We start from the raw sequence: 22,666 nt of genomic DNA, 5'->3' as shown, positions 1-22,666 counted from the left end.
CCTCTACACTAAACTCTCCAAAGACAATTCCCAGGAATGTAATTGCCAAATTCAAGAGCTTTCAAGCTAAGGAGAAAATTCTAGAATAAGCCAAGAAGAGATAATTCAGATACCAAGGAGCATCAATCAGGATCACAAAAGACCTGGCAGCTTCCACAGTAAAGGACTGTAAGGCTTGGAACATGATATTCAGAAAGGCAAGAGAATTGGGTCTTTAACCAAAGATCACCTATTCATCAAAACTGACTATATACTTCCAGGGGAAAGTATGGACATTCAGCAAAATAGAAGATTTCCAAGTATTTGTAAAGAAAAGACCAGAACTAAATGGAAAGTTTGATATCTAAACACAAAGATCAAGAGAAACATGAAAAGGGAAATAAAAAAGAGAAGGAAAAGGGGAAAATGTTTTTTATTCAAACTTTCTTCTTTAAGGGCTACAATTAGATCAAATTGTGTATATTAATATATGGGGAAAATGTTATTTGTAACTCTCAAAAATTATATTCACTATTATAATAATTAGAAGAATCATTCACAGGAAGAGATTGGGATAATAAGAGCTATAAGATGATATGCAAAAAAAGAAAAAGGGAGGGGGGAATCAAAGATGGCACCAAGAGATACTTGAAGAAATAAAATAAATAGGATAATCTTTATCACATAAAGATACATATGGGAAGGGGAGGGGAAGAATACTCTTATAAGAAGGAGAAGATTGTCTTCAATGAATAATGTTTGGAAATGACCAAATAAAATAATGTTTAAAAAAAATAAGGAGAGGAAGAGAGTACTAATAGGTAATACTTAAACCTTACTCTCAATGTAATCAATTCTGAGAGGGAAGAGCATGTAGATCCATTGGGGTCTTGAAGTCTATCTTATCCTACAGGGAATGTGAAAAGGGAAAACTAAGGGGGGTAGGAGGGAGGGAGGGAGTACAAAAAGGGAGGAAAAGAGAGGGGGGAGGGAACTTAACAGACCCTAAAAAAACAAGAAGGGAACAAAAAGAGAGGGGCCAGAAAGGGAAGCATATTAAGGGAGGGTATTAGGGGGATTGATTAAAAGTAAACCACTGGTTTAAAAGGATATAGCAAAAGAAGAAAGTACAGAACTAGGGGAATATACAAGTGACAATCATAACTTTGAATGTGAATGGGATGAACTCACCCATAAAATGAAAACAAATAGGAGAATGGATTAGAATCCAAAATTCTACTATATATTGTCTATAAAAAACACACCTGAGGTGGGTTAGAATTAAAGGTTGAAGTAAAAGCTATTGGGCCTCAATTGATAGAAAGAAGGCAGGAGTTGCAATCATGATATCTGACAAAGCCAAACTAAAAATAGATATGATTAAAAGGGATAGGGAAGGTAAATACATCCTGATAAAAGGGAGTATAGACAATGAGGAAATATTAGTAATCAACATGTATGCACCAAACGGTAAAGCATCCAAATTTCTAATGGAGAAACTAGTGGAATTGAAGGAGGAAATAGATAGTAAAACTATACTAGTGGGAGATCTGAACCTACCACTATCAAATTTAGATAAATCAAATTAAAAAATAAATAAGAAAGAGGTAAAAGATGTGAATGAAATCTTAGAAAAATTAGAGTTAATAGATATATGGACAAAATAAATAGGGACAAAAAGGAATACACCTTCTTTTCAGCAGCACATGGTACATTCGCAAAGATTGGCCATGTACTAGGTCATAAAAACATGGCAAACAAATGCAGAAAAGCAGAAATAATAAATGCAACCTTTTCAGATCATAATGCAATAAAAATAATTATCAATAAGGGTACATGGAGAGCCAAATAAAAAATTAATTGGAAATTAAATAATACGATTCTCCGGAATTAGTTAGAGAACAAATCATAAAAACAATTAATGATTTCATTGAAGAAAATGACAATGATAAGACATCCTTTCAAAATCTATGGGATGCAGACAAAGCAGCACTCAGGGGAAAATTTATATCCTTGAGTTCTATATTAAGAAATTAGGGAGGGCAGAGATCAATGAATTGGACATGCAAATCAAAAAACTTGAAGGCACACAAATGAAAAATCCCCAGAAGAAAACTAAATTAGAGATACTAAAAATTAAGGGAGAAATTAATAAAATCAAAGTGAAAGGACTATTGAACTAATAAATAAGACTAGAAGCTGGTATTTTGAAAAAAAAACAAACAAAATAGACAAAGTGCTAATAAAAATAATGGAAAGAAGAAAACCAAATTAACAGTATCATAGATGAAAAGGGAGACCTCACCTCCAATGAAGAGGAAATTAAGGCAATCATTAAAAACTATTTTGCCCAATTATATGGCAATAAGTATGCCAATCTAGATGATATAGATGAATATTTACAAAAATATAAATTGCCTAGATTAACAGAAGAAGAAATAGAATTCTTAAATAATCCTATATCAGAAAAAAAGAAATTGAACAAGCCATCAAAGAACTCCCTAAGAAAAAATCCACAGGGCCTGATGGATTCACAAGTGAATTCTATCAAACATTCAAAGAACAGCTAATCCTAATACTATACAAACTAATTGACATAATAAGCAAAGAGTGAGTTCTACCAAATTCCTTTTAAGACACAAATATGGTACTGATTCCAAAGGAAGGCAGGCCAAAAATGGAGAAAGAAAGTTACAGACCAATCTCCTTAATGAACATAGATGCATAAGTCTTAAATAGGATACTAGCAAAAAGACTCCAGCAAATGATCAGGAGGGTTATTCACTATGATCAGGTAGGATTTATACCAGGAATGCAAGGATGGTTCAATATTAGGAAAACCATCCACATAATTGACCATATAAACAATCAAACCAACAAAAATCCCATGTTCATCTCAATAGATGCAGATAAAGCCTTTGACAAAATACAACACTCATTCCTATTGAAAATGCTAGAAAGTATAGGAATAGAAGGTCCTTTCCTAAAAATAATAAACAGTATTTATCTAAAACCATCAGCCAACATCATCTGCAATGGGGATAAACTAGATGCATTCCCAATAAGATCAGGAGTGAAACAAAGATGCCCATTATCACCTCTATTATTTAACGTTGTACTAGAAACACTAGCAGTATCAATTAGAGGAAAAAAAGAAATTGAAGGTATTAAAATTGGCAATGAGGAGACCAAACTATCACTCTTTGCGGATGATATGATGGTCTACTTAAAGAATCCTAGAGAATGAACTAAAAAGCTAGTCAAAATAATCAACAACTTTAGCAAAGTTGCAGCATACAAAATAAATCCACATAAGCCATCAGCATTTCTATATATCTCTAACACATCTCAGCAGCAAGAATTAGAAAGAGAAATTCCATTTAAATCACCCTATACAATATAAAATACGTAGAAATCTATCTGCTGAGATAAACACAGGAATTATATGAACACAACTACAAAACACTGTCCACACAATTAAAACTAGATCTAAACAATTGGAAATACATTAACTGCTCATGGGTAGGATGAGCTAACATAATAAAAATGACTATCCTACCCAAACTTATTTACTTATTTAGTTCCATACCCATCGAACTACCAAAAATCTTTTTTACTGAATTAGAAAAAAACCATAACAAATTTTTTAAAAAACCCAAAATATCAAGAATATCCAGGGAAATAATGAAAAAAAATGCAAAGGAAGGTGGCCTTGTAGTACCGATTTCAAACTATACTATAAAGCAGTGGTCATCAAAACAATATGGTACTGGCTAAGAGACAGAAAGGAGAATCAGTGGAATAGATTTGGGGTAAGTGACCTCAGCAAGACAGTCTATGACAAGCCCAAAGATCCCAGCTTTTGGGACAAAAATCCACTATTTGATAAAAGCTGCTAGGAAAATTGGAAGACAGTGTGGGAGAGATTAGGTTTGGATCAACACCTCACACCCTACACCAAGATAAACTCAAAATGGGTGAATGACCTGATTATAAGGAAGGAAACTATAAGCAAATTAGGTGAGCACAGAATAGTATACATGTCAGATCTTTGGGAAAGGAAAGGGTTTAAAACCAAGCAAGAAAAAAAAATCACAAAATGTAAAATCAAAAGTTTTGATTACATCAAATTACAAAGTTTTTGTACAAACAAAACCAATGTAACCAAAATTAGAAGGGAAGCAACAAATTGGGAAACAATCTTCATAACAAAAACCTCTGACAAAGGTCTAATTACTCAAATTTACAAAGAGCTAAATCAATTGTACGAAAAATCAAGCCATTCTCCAATTGATAAATGGGAAAGGGACATGAATAGGCAATTTTCAGTTAAAGAAATCAAAATTATTAGTAAGCACATGAAAAAGTGTTCTAAATCTCTTATAATCAGAGAGATGCAAATCAAAACAACTCTGAAGTATCACCTCACACCTAGCAGATTGGCTAACAGGACAGCAAAGGAAAGTAATGAATGCTGGAGGGGATGTTGTAAAATTGGGACATTAATGCATTGTTGGTGGAGTTGTGAATTGATCCAACCATTCTGTAAGGGGAATTTGGAACTATTCCCAAAGGGCACTAAAAGACTGTCTTTGCTTTGACCCAGCCATAGCACTGCTGGGTTTGTACCCCAAAGAGATAATAAGGAAAAAGACTTGTACAAGAATATTCATAGCTGTGCTCTTTGTGGTGGCCAAAAATTGGAAAATGAGGGGATGCCCCTCAATTGGGTAATGGCTAAACAAATTATGGTATATGTTGGTGATGGAATACTATTGTGCTCAAAGGAATAATAAAGTGGAGGAATTCTAGGAAGTGATGCAGAGTGAGAGGAGCAGAACCAGGAAAACATTGTACACAGAGACTGATACATTGTGGTACAATAGAATGTCATGGACTTCTCCATTAGTGGCAATATCAACTTGGAGGAATCTATGAGAAAAAACATTATCAGAAGAAAAACTGTGGGAGTAGAAACACAGAAGAAAAACAACTGCTTGATTACATGGGTCAATGGGGATATGATTGGGGATGGAGGCTCTAAATGAATATTCTAGTGTAAACCTCAACAGCATGGAAGTAGATTCTGATCAAGGACACATGTAATACCCAGTGGAATTGTGCATCGGCAACAGGAAGGGCAGGAGGAGGGGAGGAAGGAACAGAATACGATTTTTGTAACCAAGGAATAATGTTTGAAATTGACCAAATAAAATTTAAAAAGAATTAAAAAAGAAAGAATTTATTCCCAGATGTATAACCCAGACCAAGTCGCCTGACAGAACCAGGAGGGGGAAGGAGCCAAGTTTGATCATATAACTTAGGAAAACTTGTATGGAAATTTGTTAATGCATGTTATTGGTAAATTAAAAAATTATGGGTAGAATAAAAAAAGAATTTATTTCCATAATATTATTAAAATTCAAATCTCATTTTGAGGTAGGATCTCCCATTTCTATTGTAGTGAACAGCTCATAAATGCAAAAGATGTCAGAAAGGTCTGCCTGGAAATTAGAGACTGTACATGTACTGTTTTAGAGGGAAAGAACCTTTGAGAAATGAATCTGCAATGTTATCAGCACTTGCTTTGTCCCTAGGCAGAATCCCTTTGGTTTGAATTAAGGGACCAGAGAAGGTTCCTTTTGCCCTTACAGTGCCTTCTCAGCTGCCTACAATTTTCATTCTACATAATACAAATAGCTACCTAAAGAGTAAACTATTTACACCTTATTGCCAATTTGTTCAGTCAGATGAAATTTAGCCTCACTACTAGCTGAGTTTAACAATGGGGGGAACGGGGGAGTTTTGTTGGAGAGGGGAATAGCTTTTGGAGTAGGACAAACTTTCATGGAGTTCTTCACTTGAGTCGGGGACAGAGAGCGGATTGGACAATCACAGGACACTGGACACCAGGGAGAAGGGCAAAAGTGAAGCCAAGGAGCAAGGACCCCAAAGGCTGTCCCTTCCTTTGCAATATTGCCTAGAGTCAGCCTTACAGGTTACTTATGTGCCACCAGTGCTGTGGTAAATCATAATCCACAAAGATGAGAAAGATGAGGCTGTCTTCCTAGAAGGGAACAGCCAATAGCCCAACAACTAGTCACAGTTGATTCAACTGATGCACTATTAGGTTGAATTAGTGACCCTGGAAAGGGTAGTGGAATAATGAAAAAAGCAATGAATTTGGCATCAAAAGTCCTGATTTCCAATTCTCATTCTTCTTTTTACTGTTTGTATGATCTTGGATATGCCCATTCACCCTCTATGGGCCTCAGTTTCCCCATCTGTAAAATGAAGGGGTTTCTTGACAATCCTTAAGATTCCTTTCTAGCTGGAAATTCTAGGAAACCAGAGGTGTCAGTCTGACCAGAAACCAGGGCTGTCAGTCTAACATGTTGCCCATTTGTCTGTGGAAGGCCAACAGTCTTGCAGCTGTGAAGCTGCTTGCTGTAGTGCCTGAGTAAGACAAGTGTCCAAGGAGAACAAGATGTGACTGGCGCCAGTCCCACATAGTAGCCTGCCAGCCAATGGGAGTGGATCCAACCTGGAGGCTAAGCCAACAGGCCCCAACAACCAACTCCGAGCTGGGCTATGCAGCCCCCTGGAATGGGTTCCCCCTCTTGCATGCTGAACTACAGCTTGCCAAAGATGAGCCACCAGCTGAGTGGCTGATTATAATCTTCTTTGAGTGTAATAGATAATGAAAGCTAATCCAAACTGAACTAAGAATTCTTTAAAGGGACAGACCCTCAAATGCTGCCTTTGAAAAGACCTCTTAGCCATGTATCCCTTCTCTTTTCCTCCCCCTCCCCAACATGAATGCTATGGAAATAGAAATTGTCTTCTGCTGTAGGACATCTGGCTTCACCAGGAACACGCTGTGATTTCAAGCGTGTTGGCTTTGAGTCTCTTTATGGGTGGATTCTTTGGCCATCGGTAGAACAATCAGACACAAATAATGTTTCCTTTTTAGAACATCTTGATCCTGGAAATTAGCTTCAGCCCACCATTGTTCTCTGTATTTCCTCCTCCTTATTTCATTTTCTCGCTTTTTTTGAAAATGAAGGTTTTAATTCCCCCCAGCTTACATATCAGTACAGTTTTCATTATTTGTTTTCTGACCTTTTGTGGTCCTTGTTCTCTCCCTTCCCCAAGAAGGCAGGTAATAGGCTACAGGTTGGATACGTGGTATTATACAACACATATTTTCATGTTCATCATGTTGTTACACTAGAGACAGATCCATGGAGGAAGTGATGTGAAGAATGGCATGCTTCAATCTGCATCCGGATCTCATCTGTTCCTTCTTGGAGTTGTCCTGGATTCTTGTGTGGCTGACAATAGTTAAATCATTCACAGTTGGTCAATCTATTTGATTGCTGTGTACAGTGTTCTCCTAGTTCAGCTGACCTTATTTTGCATCACTTCATATAAGTCTTTCCAGTGTGTGTGTGTGTGTGTGTGTGTGTGTGTGTGTATGTGTGTGCGTGTGTGTGTCTGTCTGTGTGTGTGTGTGTGCGCGTGCACGCGTGTGTGTGTGTGTGTGATCATCTTGCTTGTCATTTCTCATGGCACAATAATATTCCATTACAATCATATACCATAACTTGTTCAGTCATTCCCCAAATGATCAGCATCCCTTCAGTTTCCAGCCTTTTGATACCACAAAAAGAGCCACTATAAATATTTTCATACATGCAGGTCCTTTTATCCCCTAACGTCCATCCAGACCTGGTTGTGGTATTGCTGGGTCAAAGAGTATATATACATAGTTTGATGGCGCTTTGGGCCTGCTTTCAAATTGCTCTCCAGAATAACTGTATCAGTTCACGGATCCACCAGCAGTGTATTAGTGTCCTGATTTTACCACATTTCTTCCACATTTCTAGTTTTCTTTTTTTAGTCATATTGGTCAGTCTGAGAGGTGTGAGGTGGTACCTCAGAGCTGTTTTAATTTGCATTTCTCTAATTAATAGTGATTTAGAGAATTTTTCAAATGACCAAAACCAGATTTAATTTCTTCATCTGAGAATTGCCTGTTCATATTCTTTGACCACTTGTCAACTGTTTACTTTATCTTGAAAATAAATTTTGCCTTTGTTGCAGTGAAACAATTTGGTCTTTTAGGAAGGAGATGCCTTTTTGTCTTTTGGTTGCCAAAATGTTTGATTGTCCTCTGAGTGCACTGGTGGAGGTGGGGTTGTAGAATCAATTTAGTTTAATTTAATAAATTTGAAATTAGAAGAGACCTTATAGCAGTGATGATAAACCTTTTAGAGGGGCAGGTGATGTGAGAAATGCTGTCAGGCACGCATGGAGGGGGAAGGGGAGAAGCCCAGGCTGTATCCCTCTGGCTTTCTAGTAATGAATTTTGATGACCTCTGTGTTGGGACAATGGCATGTGTGCCCACAGAGAGGGTTCTAAGTGCCTTTCTGGCACACATGCCATAAGTTCGCCATCATGACCTTAGAAGTTACTGAGTCCAAGCCCTTCATTTTACAGGGAGGAATTTAATGCCTAGGAAAGTTAAATGACTTGCCTAGTGTCACAGCCAGTAAGTGTCTGAAGGGAATCTTGAACCCAGATATTCCTTGATAGAATTCTATCCATTATCCAGCATTCTATCCATTAAATTACACTTTCTCCTGAATGAGGGCTTCACAAAATCACATTTATTTTCATCTTTCAGTGTTTAGAATTGGACTTCAGATGGTTACTTTAAAATTCCCTCTATTTAAACTCTTTTCTGAGAACAATTCAGTAGAATTGGGGTGGACCTCAGTTGTCATCTATTAGGGGTGGCCTGGTAAATGTTTAACAATCCAGAAAAAAAAGTACATGACACATTATAAAATTTAATCTGCATTAGCATCATAGCATTTTCTATATGGCTTTAAGTCTAGAAAATAAACACAACAATCAATCCTTGATTTGAAGGGTTTATTCTTTTCCTTTCTTTTCTTTCTTTTTTAATTTTTTAAAAATTCTTTTCAGAGATATAAATACACTGAAAATTTAACAACCAACTTTCCCAAGCTGGTATGAAATGACTCCAAAACACTTTTGCATCTATTCCAAAACTCTAATTTTTACAGGTAAGGAAACGAACACCTTTGGAAGTTAAGTGACTTTCTCTTGATCAAACAGGCAACAGTGTTTTCACAAATATTTAAGCACTGTGTTGCTTACACAGGGAAACAGAAACAAACTGCCCCTACCCTTGAGGAACTGATAATCGAGAGGGATAAAATGTACCAAAATAGAAACAAAATAATTTCAGTTGAGGCACTAGCATGATGAAACATCCGGAAAGGTTTTGTGGAGAGGCTTATTAAAGATAATTGAACTCCCTTTTCAAGGGAACAGTGATTCTAAGAGGAGCAGGCGAAGAGAAATTAACCTTCTAGGTACTGGGGATGACCAGCAAAGACACAGATTGGAGGCTGAATGGCATGTGTGAGGGCCAGTTTGGCTGATGTGAAGAGTCCTTGAAGGGCAGTAATATGTAAAGTCAGGTAGCTGGCACAGCAGAGTGCTGGGCCTGGAGTCAAGAAGCCATCTTCCTGAGTTCGAATCTGACCTCAGACATTTACTAACTGTGTGACCCTGGGCAAATCATTTAATTGTATTTACGTCAGTGTCCTCATCTATAAAAATGAGCTAGAAAAGGAAATGGCAAACCACTCCAATATCTTTGGCAAGAAAACCCCAAACGGAGTCAGAAGGAATTAGAGACTATAGAAAATGAGTGAACAACCTGTAATAAAACTAGAGAGAGGGAGCTTGGGGCCAGATTGTGAAGGGCTTTAAGTGACAGAGAGTGAAGCTTGTGTTTGATCCTATCTCTAATAGGGAGCCACTGGATTTTGTTGAGTAATGGTGTGACAAAGTTAGACTTGTATTTTAGGAACATCATTCTGGAAGCTTCATAGAGGACTAATTAGAATGGGGAAAAATTTGAGGCATGAAGACCAATTAGGAGCTATTGCCAATAGTCCCCTCGAGAGGTGATGAGTACTTGAACTGGGGTCATAGGATCATAGATCATAAGCCCATTTCAGAAACTGGCAAACACTCCAAATCAGCAGTGTAAATGTGTTTTTTGGACCCATGGACAGCTGGTTGTTAAACACTTATCAGTACACTCCTACATCCAACAGAGGACTCTGCTCAGTCTCAAGCTCCCCTAATGCAATTATAATGGGATTCAGTTGTCAATGTGTGCTTTCCATTCAAGTAGAACCTTTCCCCATAACCCTACTTTAAAAAATGCCCTTTCCTTCCTCAAGTTACCTTCAATTTATGTAACTGGGCATATATTATGGCAGAACGTAAATTCCTTATTGAGGGAAGGGACTTTTCATTTTTGTCCTTGTATCACCAGGGTCTAGCATAGCTTCTGGCACTGCATAAACATTTGTTAAATTGAATTGAAGTGATTTCGATGATCTCTATAGCTCTTTCCAATTTAAAAATTCCCAAATTTCCAATTAATAGTGGGCATAGGCATGTCTAGAAAGGTGTTCTGGGTGGGCCAGTACGTCTGGTGTTCCATATTACCGTGTTAATGGGGACATAATGGTACCAATGGTAATGGTAAGAGGTGAGTATGGATGTGCAGGGAAGACTAGCCTGTCTGGTGTATAGGCTTTCTAAGTCCTTTTCCAGTCAGCTCATCCACCTTTAGTGTCTACCTGTTGCCCAACTCTCACCTGGGGCTCCAAGAATCTGGAGCAGGTGAAGTGGTCACGTCCAGTGAAACTGCCCTGGCAGATGGGCTAAAGCAAGTTGATGAACCTGACAGACCTCAACCCCATTGGGGCATGAGGGAGATCATGTCCTCAAGAAGACTCCTCTCCACAGAATGGGCAGATGAAAACAACGTGTTCCGGTGTTCATGAAGGCAGCTGAAGCAGGTGCTATGTGGTGCTTAGAGTTGGTCAAACATGGAATATGCCAGCGTCATCCACTGCATCCTGGCTCTTGTCTTGCCCCTGGACTTGGATGACTGCAAGAGCAAGTGAGGCTGAAGACTGTGCAACTTCACCTCACCTAAATCCAAGGCAAGACATCACTCTGTGATATCATTGATTCTCTTTGGAACAAAAGAAGTACAGTGGTAAGGAGAAATGCGCCACTCGGCGTAGCCTTCTCAGTATGTCCATGACAGTGGGTCAGCAACAGCTTTTCTGGAACACATCTTGCCTATAAAATGAAGCAAACTGTGTTATGGATCCAGAATAAGCTCAATTCTAATATAGGGCACTCCCAGAGGTGTTCATTCTAGATGCCAGCAAAAGGCCTCCTTATAAATTGTAGAGCAAGAATTCTTAACCTAGACACACTAGGGGTCCTTGGATATATTTCAAGGCATTTGTAAACTGGTTTAGAAAAAATACATCTTGATTTTTGCTTATTTCTTTCAAGTAGGAGGAAAACAAACAAAACTTACTTTCAAAGGGATTCATGACATAGAAAAGTTAAGAACTCTGCTCTCAAGTAAAAACTCTCAGTGATAACAACAAAGTCCACATCAATTATTTTGCATTTTCCTTCCATTATAAGGCCATACCCTTAGGAATTTCCTCATTAATAGTAAATGGGTAGTGACATGAATTTCATCTTGGGCCAGCTTCATATATTATTTCACTTCTGGACAGGACTATTAGAGAGGAAAATTGTCCTTGCATGGTAGATCAGGGGAATGACATCGATATGAGTACCCAGATTTCAGTGAGCCATTCCTTGTGGACAATATGGAGAAATATGGGCTGTGAGGTAGACTTAAGGCTGGACTCATTTCTGTGTCCAAAGATTGTTGACTAAAGGATACAATTCATTTTGGAGGGAAGTGTCCATTGGTATATGTTAGGGCCCAAATGTTGGCCCTGTTTTGTTCAATATTTTTATAAATAAGTTGGTTTTTTTGGGTGGTCAAGATGGCAGAGTAGAATCGTGGAAAGCTGGGATCCTCTTCAGTCAATCTTAAAATAACACCTTAAAACAAATACTGGAGTGACAGAACCAGAGTGAAGCAACTCTCCTGCAGAAAACAACTTGGGAAGTAGACAGAGAGGGTCTATTTCACTGGGATGAGAGGGGAGGGCAGCTGGCAGAAAAGCTGAACTAATGAGTGCCAGCACAAGCCAATGACATTCTGTTTACCCTGATCTATTGCTTCAGCTTCTGAATCTGGGCCCAAATCAACTATGAGATCCTGAGAACTTGCCTAAGCCAAAAGCAGAGCCCACCCCTTGAAGTCCCAAGCCTTGCACAAGCCTGTAGTAAGGATCTTGAGCCCTATTGCAAAGAAGTCCACTGTGTACCTGGCATGTGCAAGCCTTAGGAAGGCTCCAAACTCCTGCCCAAATCTGTAGTAAGGTCCCAAGCCCCTATGCAAGGAAGTTTACAGTACACCTAGCCTGTGAAGAGTGAAGCCCAGAACCCCTGATCAGGCTTGAAGTGAGACCCTGAGCCCCAGCACAAAGTAGTTCATGGGGCTCTGAGTCCTGCAAGCCATTAGCAGTCAAAAAAGAGACTGAATCAGTATTGGGAGGTGGCTTTCAGAGCTCCCAGCCCACAGGCTATCATACTAGCTTAAAAGAACTGAAACTTACAAAAACCCATAACTAGAGCTAAGGGTAGCATCAAGGACAAACCAAAGTTTAAGACTACCCCTTCTACCCTGAGAACAGAGCCTACCTTTAAGATAAAAAGAAAAAAAAGTAAAAAAAAGACTGCAAAAATGAAGAAACAGAAAAACAAACAAATAAAAATAACCATAGAAAATTAGTATGGAAACAAAGAAGAGCAAGGCACAGACTCAGAAGAGGACAGTGAGATCAAAGCAGCCACAGGCAAAAGAAAAATAGGAATTGATCTCAGGCACTAGAAGAGTTCAAAAAAGACTATAAAAATCAAATAAGAGAGACAGTAGAAAAATGGGGAAGAGAAATGAAAGTAATGCAGGAAGAAAATAAGATCTTAAACAGGTAAAAAAATCTAATGAAGAAAAGATCTTTTTACAAAGTAGAATTGGCCAAATGGAAAAGGAAGTTCAAAAGCTCACAGAAGAAAATAATTTCTTTAAAATCAGAGCTGGGTAAATAGAAGCTAATGACCTAATTAGTCATCAAGATACAATAAAACAAAATTAAAAGATACACAATGCAAAATATACTGAAAGAGAGATTCAGGGTTCACAAAGATCTCAACCAAGTCAGAATGTTGCACTTAAAGGTGAAATCTAATGAGCATAAAAGTAAATTCTTGCACTTGAGTTTAAGAACTTAATTGCCTACATCTAGGGTAGAAAAGAGTAGTACTATTGATGGGAAGGCTGCCAAGTCCTTTTCAGGGATGCTTTTCTTTGGTGTCCATCTGCCACCTATTTTTGCCTGGGATTCCAAGAAGTTGTAGCATCCCCACAGGCCATACCCTGGTAGAACCATCAGCTGATGGGATAAACCAGGCTGAACGTAACTGACAGGTCTCCAATCCATTGATGCCTTAGGGGTTGGGGGGAGGGGTGGTCCTACCCCAGGCACATGAGGACTTCCTGGCAGAAGAGGTAGATGAAAACAGTTTGTTTCATTGGCCACAAAGACAATGGAAGCAGGATATATGAAGTGCTTAGATCTTGGTCATTGAAGATGTCAAGGACATATACTATATACAAGGTGATTGCCAATCTTGACGTTTGTTTTGTCACTAAACTTTGATGATTCTAGAAGACAGTACAGCTAACAATTTTGTACAACTCTGCTTCATAAACCCAATTTGTGGGCTAGTCAAAAACCATCACCAGTCATGTCACAATTAATGGGTGTTCAGATAAAAAATAACTAGGATTTTTAGTTGAGTAGATGCTCAATATAAGCCAACAGTATGGCATGATTGCTTGAAAAAAAGTTAATGTGAACTTAATTAATTTAATTATTACCATCCAATTGTACTAGTAAAGAAATGGAGGTTCAGAGAAGTTCAGTGATGTGCATAATCACACACCTGAGAAGTATCAGAGCTGAGATTTGAACTAATCTTTATCTAACCCTGAGTATAATGTTCTTTACAATTATGCCATACTTCCCCTTTAGAACTGTGGCCCAGGGGACTTTTGTCTTCAAAGGTCTCTGTTTCTAGACACACACAGAGCCAGGATTTATCCTGGGAGTATTCTGATGCTGAAGAAAAGAGATCAGAATTTTCCTTGGTCTTTGATTCATTATGTCCCCATCCTGTAGTAGATTATGCCCCTATTCAGAGAATACTTGTAAAACAAAGCTCAGAAATGGTTCATATCTAGGGTCTTCCTAAAAGGGATTACAAAAGTTGCTTAGAGAAAAAAGTACTCTATATACAAAATGTATATATTATAGAGAAGCTATTTATTTTCTCTGTCACAAAAGAATTTCTTAAAATGCAAATAACTCATATATTTAAATGAAAATGCTTAAAAACCGAAATGAACTATTGCACATATTATGCTCATCTCTGTGTGTGTGTGTGTGTGCACAAAAGATAACTTTGTGAGACTACTGAATGAGTTTATACTCAGACCTGAATTGTCTGAGTGACTTACAAGATTTAGACCTATTAGCTTCTCATAAACAACTCTTCTGTTCCTTCATGTTCAGGACAATCCTTTTGGTGGCCATCTTCTCTGTGAATTGATGTAGCTACAGGAAGTAACTCTCCCTGGACAGCTAGTGTTATCTTAGGAACTTTCAAACTCATATGGTAGCTGAAAAACCTGGTAACATCCATTTTTCAGGATTTATATTGAGTGACCAGTCCAGGAAAGAAACATAAAGCAAGACAAGCAGTGAGGATATGAGATCCATCCACAGGCTGACTTAAGGATATATCTTGATGCCATAACTTTGTAGCCACAATTTTCATGTAGAAAAGAGCAGAGAAAAATACCCTTTTTACCTTGTTGGAAGTACAAGGGGGATTTGGCAGAGTACCAAGGTGACATGTTCAAAAGAAAGTGCAGCCTCTCCACAATTCTTATAACCTCTTGAGAAAGGAAGTTCTTTCACAAGAGTGCATTCCACATTGCACTCAGTGAATAAGACTTTTGGACACAATCCCAAATCATGGAGACCAATAGGGAATTGCTGCATAATCCCACCCCCAAACACAATGTAGTCTTATTTTTTCATCCAAAAAAGAAGAAAGGATTTATTAAACAAGGCACAAAGAAAACAATTAGTCTGAAATGACAAGAAGATCCATGGTATATAATTGAATGTTCTATTTTCAGGTAGGAAGGTAGGCCTTGCACTAAAAGATAGAACGTCTTTGCCAGGGCTGGCTCTTTGTCTGAGTCCTCTTATCTAATCTTGTCATCTCTGGCAAGCAGCACAGAAGGAATTGGGTGGGCTATAATCTAGGATCTGATTTTTACCTGAAGTTAGAAAGGCTGGAAACCTTATTTCTCTCTTTCTTTCTTTCTCTTTACTAATAAATGCTTATAAATTTAGTATAAAGCCTCTAAAACCAAATGATGGTAAAGGACCTCAGACGGTAGAGCTAAGAGTTCTGTATCAGATAGGAAAACTAGTACAGTACCTCATAGGGATATGGCTTTCTAAGATTTCTGCTAGATAAACCAGAGGTTTAGCTTTCTATTTCTGCTTCTGTTTTCCCCCTAAATGGATTATTTATTTATTACATTAAAATTCCCAGATATCTCCTCCCCCCCCCTTCCCCTTCCCCTTCCTGCACTAGAGAAGGCTTCATTTGGCAAAAAAAAAATATTTTAATTTATAACTTTGGTTTGCTTGTTTCAATTTATCAGTTCTTTCTCCGGAGGTGTACATAAACAAGCCATTCTTCAAACAATATTTCTATTGCTGTATGTAATCTTCTCTTGGTTCTTCTTATTTCACTCTTCACAATTTCACATAGGTCTTTTCCATGTTTTTTTCTTCAAATCAACTTGTTCATCATTTCTTATAGTGTAATAATATTTAATCACAATCATATGCCACATGTTGTACAACTTTTTCCATTCTCCAATAGATGAGTATCTCCTCAATTTTCAATTCTTTACCACCACAAAGACAGCTGTCATATTTTAGCACATATAGATTCTTTTCCTTTCCCCTGATCACCTTAGGAAATAAACTTAAAAGTGGTATTGCTGGGTTAAAAGGTATACATAGTTGTATAAATCTTCGTTATAATTCCCAATTGCTTTCCAGAATGGTCAAATCAGTTCATAGTTTCACCAACAGTGTATTTGTGTTCCCATTTTCCCACATCTCCTCCAACATTTGTAATTTTGCCCTTTTATTATGTTTGCCAGTCTGACCTTTTCTGCTTCTACAATTTCTGTGGCCAGCTCTTCTCTTGTGTTTCAGCCTATGCATCCATCTCTTGCCTTATTTGGTTCTCAAGGAGGATTAGAAGTTGACAAGACATTGCTAAGACCAAAAAAGCAACATCTGTCTTTTAGCAAGGATCAAGGGTACACGAGCCACCAAAAGAGACAAAAGAATATGTTTAGTTTCATGGGAAGTACTTGAATCTATCCCACACATTAATAGAAATAGAAGGTGAATTCCTTGAAGGTTGGGATTATTTTATTTTGCCCTTGTATCTTCAGTACCTACCATAGTTTATTATATATAGTATTTTTTAAAATTGTGATTTCAGTGATAACATGGAGCTTCTAGGAAGGAACTTCCTCTGCCAATGCAATTAGGCACCTTATATACAAGTTTTTTTTGGGGGGTAAGTGAGATTTAAAATGGTTGAGGTCTTAAACTGTAGTGAGTTAAAATGGTGGAAGATATAAATTGTGATAGATATAAGAGAGGTGAGTAAATTTGACCACAGAAATATGTTTCACTACAGTGTCTTGGTTTTTAAATCAAATATAAGGTGGTCGCCAGGGAAATATTCCCAATTATTCAAATACCCAAGTCAATTGGGTTTTATAGAGATTTTAATTAACGATACAATGAGTAATCAAAGAAAGAGAGAGAGAGTAAGAAAGGAATACGTATGAAGGGCCTCAAGCCAATATGGCCTAGACCTGAGCCTTAAAAGAGAAATCAGTCAGTTTTTTAGCACTCACCACAAGGTCTGACTAAACAAGGATACTAGTGACACCAGGCCAGCGTCCTTCCTCAAAGAGTCTTCCAGCCAGAGATTATTTCAAAGGGCCTCTCTCAAAAGTCTCCAGAGCTCCTACCCCAGAGGGACAGAGCCCCTCAGAGGAGCTCCTCAAGGAGCTCTCCTTCAGAATGAGAGTCAGAAATCGAGATCCTTTGCTCTTCTCTGAGCTCTTATTTTTAAGGGCAAAATCTCCTCTGTCACCTCCCCTAAGTCCTTACATCTACCAATCACTGAAGATGTTTCTAAAGGACTGCCCATTTTGAATTCACAGCTGAGTAGTTTTAATCTCTTTAGTAAGTCAGGAAAAAATGCTGCTGTGTCGACAAATTTGATTAAGAAAAAACCTCTGAATAAGTTATCACCCTTTTAGGTTTAAGTAGTTTATACGTTGCTCCACCTTTATAGGTACTTAGTATCCCATTGTATCAATTCTAAAACAGTCATGACTCAAAGAACTTCCTGTCCCTTCCATAAGCATGGATCAAAGTGCTTTCATTGTTTAGCAAGCCGTTTCTGTCCTAAAGCAGTCTTAAGTAGGGTGGAGCAGGGACACTCCCATAGCTAGGAGCCCCCACACTCAAGTAGAGTTCTCACCATCTGCTAGGGAATTTTTTTAAGTAGAAGATTCCCCAATGGGGGAAACCCCTAACATTCATAAGTCTGAGAAATTTTGAGGTTTACAGGGAAACTTGGGTAGTTTTTTTTAAACCCTTTATTCCATTTAAACTATCTGAATTTTGAATGTTTTTTTCGATAACATTACAAAAATTTAGTCATTACAAAATCTTTTACATATTTAGAAGTGTGTGAGTTAAATATGTAGAGGACCTCAATACTGGAAGACTCACTCCAGTAGATGGAGAGAGGAATCACAGAGTCACATGTCTAATATAAGGGCACCACAGAAGCCAGAGAGCAAGCCATTGGCTAATGGAAGGATATAGGGGAGGAGCTTAGGTTTGAAAAGTTAATGCAGGAAACTGAGTCACTCTCTTTGCTTCCAAACCTGTCTCTGGTCAGACTCTCTCACTCTCTGGTCTGGCTCTTTGTCCAAGTCCTCTTATCTTATCTTGTCATCTCTGGCAAGCAGCAGCACAGAAAGAATTGGGTGGGCTATAACCTGGGATCTGATTTTTACCTGAAGTTAGAAAGGCTGAAAACCTTATTTCTGTCTTTTTTCCCTCTTTACTAATAAATGCTTATAAATTTAGTATAAAGCCTCCATAGTTAATTTTTATTGACGTCAGTAGGCAACTTAGAGAGAAAACTTTATAGGAATTAGTTATGACTATTAAAGCTACAAAATATACATTTATTTTTATTTCTTTCTAAATGCACTTTTAAATCAACTCCAAGGTTGGGGCACCAAAAAACTGTGCCTTGTCAAAAAGTAAATATCTAACGTATTTCAGAAATGGGACTTGAGCCCATGTCCTCTTGACTCTAAGTTCAGCTTTCTATGTCAGTGTGCTTAATATATGTCAATTGAATTTGTTGAACTGAAGTATATATGGTACTTGACATATATGCTTAATTTATGTATATTCTTCATATATGAAAAATGCTGTTCTAGGGGAGTTGTCCAGAATCCATAGGAATTATCTTTTCCTCTTTTCTGTGACTGCTTGAGATTACCCGAATCCCTTTTTCCCGTCTTTTACTTGAGGTTTGGGGCTTCTTTCTAGCATGATAATTTATCAGAATCTCCTCTCCCTCAAACCAGTTCCTCTGTTAAAAAGCCTAGAGAATGGCTTTTCTTCTGAAATATAAATGAATCTTAAGTTATTCAAAGACCCACTACCATGCATGGTATGGAGATGTGTTGGTGAACCTATGGTATGCGTGCCAGACGGGGCTACTCCTTTATCCCTCTCTATGAATGCCTGAAGATAACATCACCTGCCCCTCTACCCAGTAGGCCAATAGGAGTGCTTCCTCCCTCTTCTGTCTGGGGTAAGTTGGGGGCCTCACATGCCATGTGAGGGTTGCAGTTTGGGCACTTGGTCTCTAAAAGGTTTACCATTACTGGTTAAGTTATAGCTATAGCTTTATTATAAAGAATACTCACTTTTGAGGGGATCTCACAGATTATTTTCTTTGGCTCATGTCTCTATCTAGGATTTTCCTTGTGAAAACATCATTACATATCCCTTGTTTAATTGGGAAATGTATTCAAAGCAAATTTCTCTGATAAAGGTCTGGTATCTAAGATATGTATGAAATTGATGCAAATATATAGGGACGAGAGTCATTCCCCCAAGACAAAATAGTTAAAAATCTGAGCAATCACTTTTCAATGCTATCAATAATCATATAAAAATATTCAAAATTTCTAATATTAAGAGAAATGAAAATAAAAATGAATCTAAAGTTCCACTTCATACTCATTAAATTAGGAAGGAGAACAACAAAAAAAAAGGAATATTATAGTTGTTGGAGAGGATATAGGAGAACAGGCTCACTAAATCCACTTTTAATGAAATTAATTAACCTAACTATTCTGAAAAGTAATTTGTAAGTATGAAAATCACTAACTTCCTCATGTCCTTTGACTTAACAATACCACAATAAGTACCCTAAAGAGATCAAAAACAGAGGGAAAGGTTTTATTTGTCTATAAATATTTATAGTATCTTTTTTTTTTGTCCAAGTAAAGAACTAGAGGAAAAGTGGGTAACGTCAATTGAAAAGTGACTGAACAAATCCTGATATATGAATATAACAGAATTTTATTGTGCTATAAGAAATGACAAAAGGGATGGTTTTGGAGAAACCTGGGAAGACTGGTAGGAACTGATGTAGAGTGAAGGAGGCAGAACGAGGAGAATAATTTACACAATAACTACAATATTGTAAAGGAAAACAAGTTGGAAAGACTTCTAATCAATGCACGATTCAAGAAAACTCTAAAAGTCCAATGATGAAGCATATTTCTCACCTCTTGAACCTAGGTATATATGCACAACACACACAACTTGTAATACTAGATAGAGGAGGGTAAGTACTGAGTATGCTCCTCCATTTACATCTCTGTCCCTTACTTGCTCTTTGATTATGTCTCCTTCTTGGTCCTGAAATTAAGTAGATAGAATTACTGGGCCTGGTGTCAGGAAATCCCGAGTTCAAATGCAACCTTATATCCTTACTAGTCATGTGACCTGGGCAAATCATGTAACTGAGTCTCCTTACTTTCATTTTATTATCTGTAAAATAGAGCTATTAATAGCCCCTATTTTCCAGGATTGTTGGGAGAATAAAGTAATATTTGTAAAGTTAATGTAAAATTATGTTAATGTTAGAAAATGTTAAAAGTCTTCTTGATCCTGTTTGGGGTTTTCTTTTGCCATTTCCTTCTCTAGCTCATTTGATAGATGAGGAAAGAGCCAAACAGGGTTAAGTGACTTATCCAGGGTCACATTGCTAGGAAATGTCTGGGGTTGGATATGAACACAGTTTCTCCTGACTCCAGGGCTAGAATCTTATTTACTATGCCACCTCCCTGCCTGAAAGTTTTATATATATATATATATATATATATATATATATATATATATATACATATATATATATATATACATGTATATATATATGCTAGTTATTAGTAGTAGTAATAGTAGTAGCAGCAGCAGTAACAGTAGTTGGCCTCGTTCCAGACCTCCTTTTCTGCTCTACAGAAGGGCTGGTCCCGGATTTTCTCTACTACAGGAATTTCTTACTACTCCCTGCTGGCATCTCTAGGGCCACATGCCTTCCTTCTCTTTCGGGGCCATATGGCTGCTTAGATGGAGTGACATTGCGAAGGAGATAGGGAGTCGGAGAAGCTGTGAGATTGTGAGCCAGAAAATGAGTGAAACTCTTTTCAAAAGCCATAGGTGGTTTCTTCGCTGGCACCCTTGGAAGGCAAGGCAAAGAGTAATGGGAGAATGACTTTGAAGAAGAGTCCCTAAGGGTTTAGTCTACCATTTGAGCTTCACTCTCTGTGGTACCCTGGAATCCCTGTCTCCACTTTTCCCCAGTACCCTATTTCCCTCAGTAAGACTCCTGATCTGTAATGCCACCCCCGTGCCCCCTGTTCCCATTGCCACAGAATGGGCATGGTGACGGTCCTTGATCTTAGGAGTAGGAAGTGTGCTCTTGGCCTCCTATTTGGGAATTTCAAGTCATTTTTCCATTTAAGCATTGCCTGGTGGTGGTATAAGATAGTGCCTTAGACAGGCGGGCTTAGAGGAATTAGACTTAGCGTCAGATCTCAGGTCTCCTTGTTTGCAGCTGTCTTCACTCTTTCATAGACCATCAGCTCTATAGCTACCACCACATCTGGCTTCTACTGAGGCTCTGATCAATCTCTTTAGCTCAGGAGACACAAAGTTGTGTATGTGTGTGTGTCTTTAAGACTGTGCCAAATAGTAGAGGAAAAAAGAAAACCAAACAATTCAAAAGCACAGGATTGATGTGTTTACAGAACACAGGAACTTTCTTTCAAGATAACTACAATCTAGGCGGTGGTTGGCACCACTTCTGAGAAGGCAATCCACTTCTGCTCTCTCCTGTCCTAACCCAGACCTTGTGTTGGCCTCCCTAGCTCCCAAGACCCATTTCTACATCTGGATGAGTATTCTAAGGTTGCTTTCCTTTTTTCTTGTGGGTAATTGAAACCTGGAGTCTAGACAGCAATTGCCCGAGGGAGGGACATGAGCCATTAGTCTGCTATGAGAAGAAGGCAGCAGAACAAATGGAAGGGTCAAGAAAAGGTGGGCAGGCTTGACTAGCCCCAGGGTGTGTCTGTTATTGCCACTCACCCAATAAGTTGGGAGCTAGGAAGGCTTGAGAAAAGGAATGTAATGGAAAGGCTATTGGAGTAGGAGTTTGAAAGAGGTTGATGGGAGGGACTCTCTACACTTACCATGGCGGAGAGTCTTGGCTCAAAGTAGGAGCTGCTGGCAGCCTAGATTTCGTGGATCTGGGTCCATCTACCTTCCAAGTGAAGAGGCTCCAGGTGGGTGGTTTAGGGTCCGAGGATAGAGGAGCCACCTTTCTAAATAAGAAAACACCCGTAACAAAGAGTTGGTAAAGTGGCTTCATGAAAAAGAGTCAGGAGAAGACTGTCAAGACCAAGATAGAAGACATCTTTTAAGGTTAGAAATCTGAGATCTCATAGACACAGGGTTTGTTAACCTGGAGTCCCATAGCTTCTAAAAACGACACTGACTTTTATTTTGGTTATTATTTTATTTAATGCATTTAAATATTATTCAGAGGAGTCCATGGGCGTCACCAGATAGCTCATGACACAAGAAATGTGGAGATTAAGGAGGAGACTGTACATTTCTTGCTTCTTAAAGGCAAGAGGGAAAAGTTTGGAGAACTCCAAGAGAAGGAAGAGTCTTTTTCATCCAGGGGACCAAGAGTCAGGCACAAGGGTCTTTCCTAGACCCTTAGAGCCCCGTGGTCAATGGATTTATAGTGATGAAGGCACCTATTTTATAGGTCAGAAACTCAGTAGAAAGCCTGAGGATTAGAGGGAAGAATTGAACAGGGTGGGGAGGTGGTAACTGT

This window comes from Monodelphis domestica, chromosome 8 (genome assembly GCF_027887165.1).
Source record: "Monodelphis domestica isolate mMonDom1 chromosome 8, mMonDom1.pri, whole genome shotgun sequence".
NCBI classification, from domain to species: Eukaryota; Metazoa; Chordata; class Mammalia; order Didelphimorphia; family Didelphidae; genus Monodelphis; species Monodelphis domestica.
The sequence above is the reverse complement of the archived record's forward strand: the minus strand, read 5'-3'. Positions refer to the sequence as shown.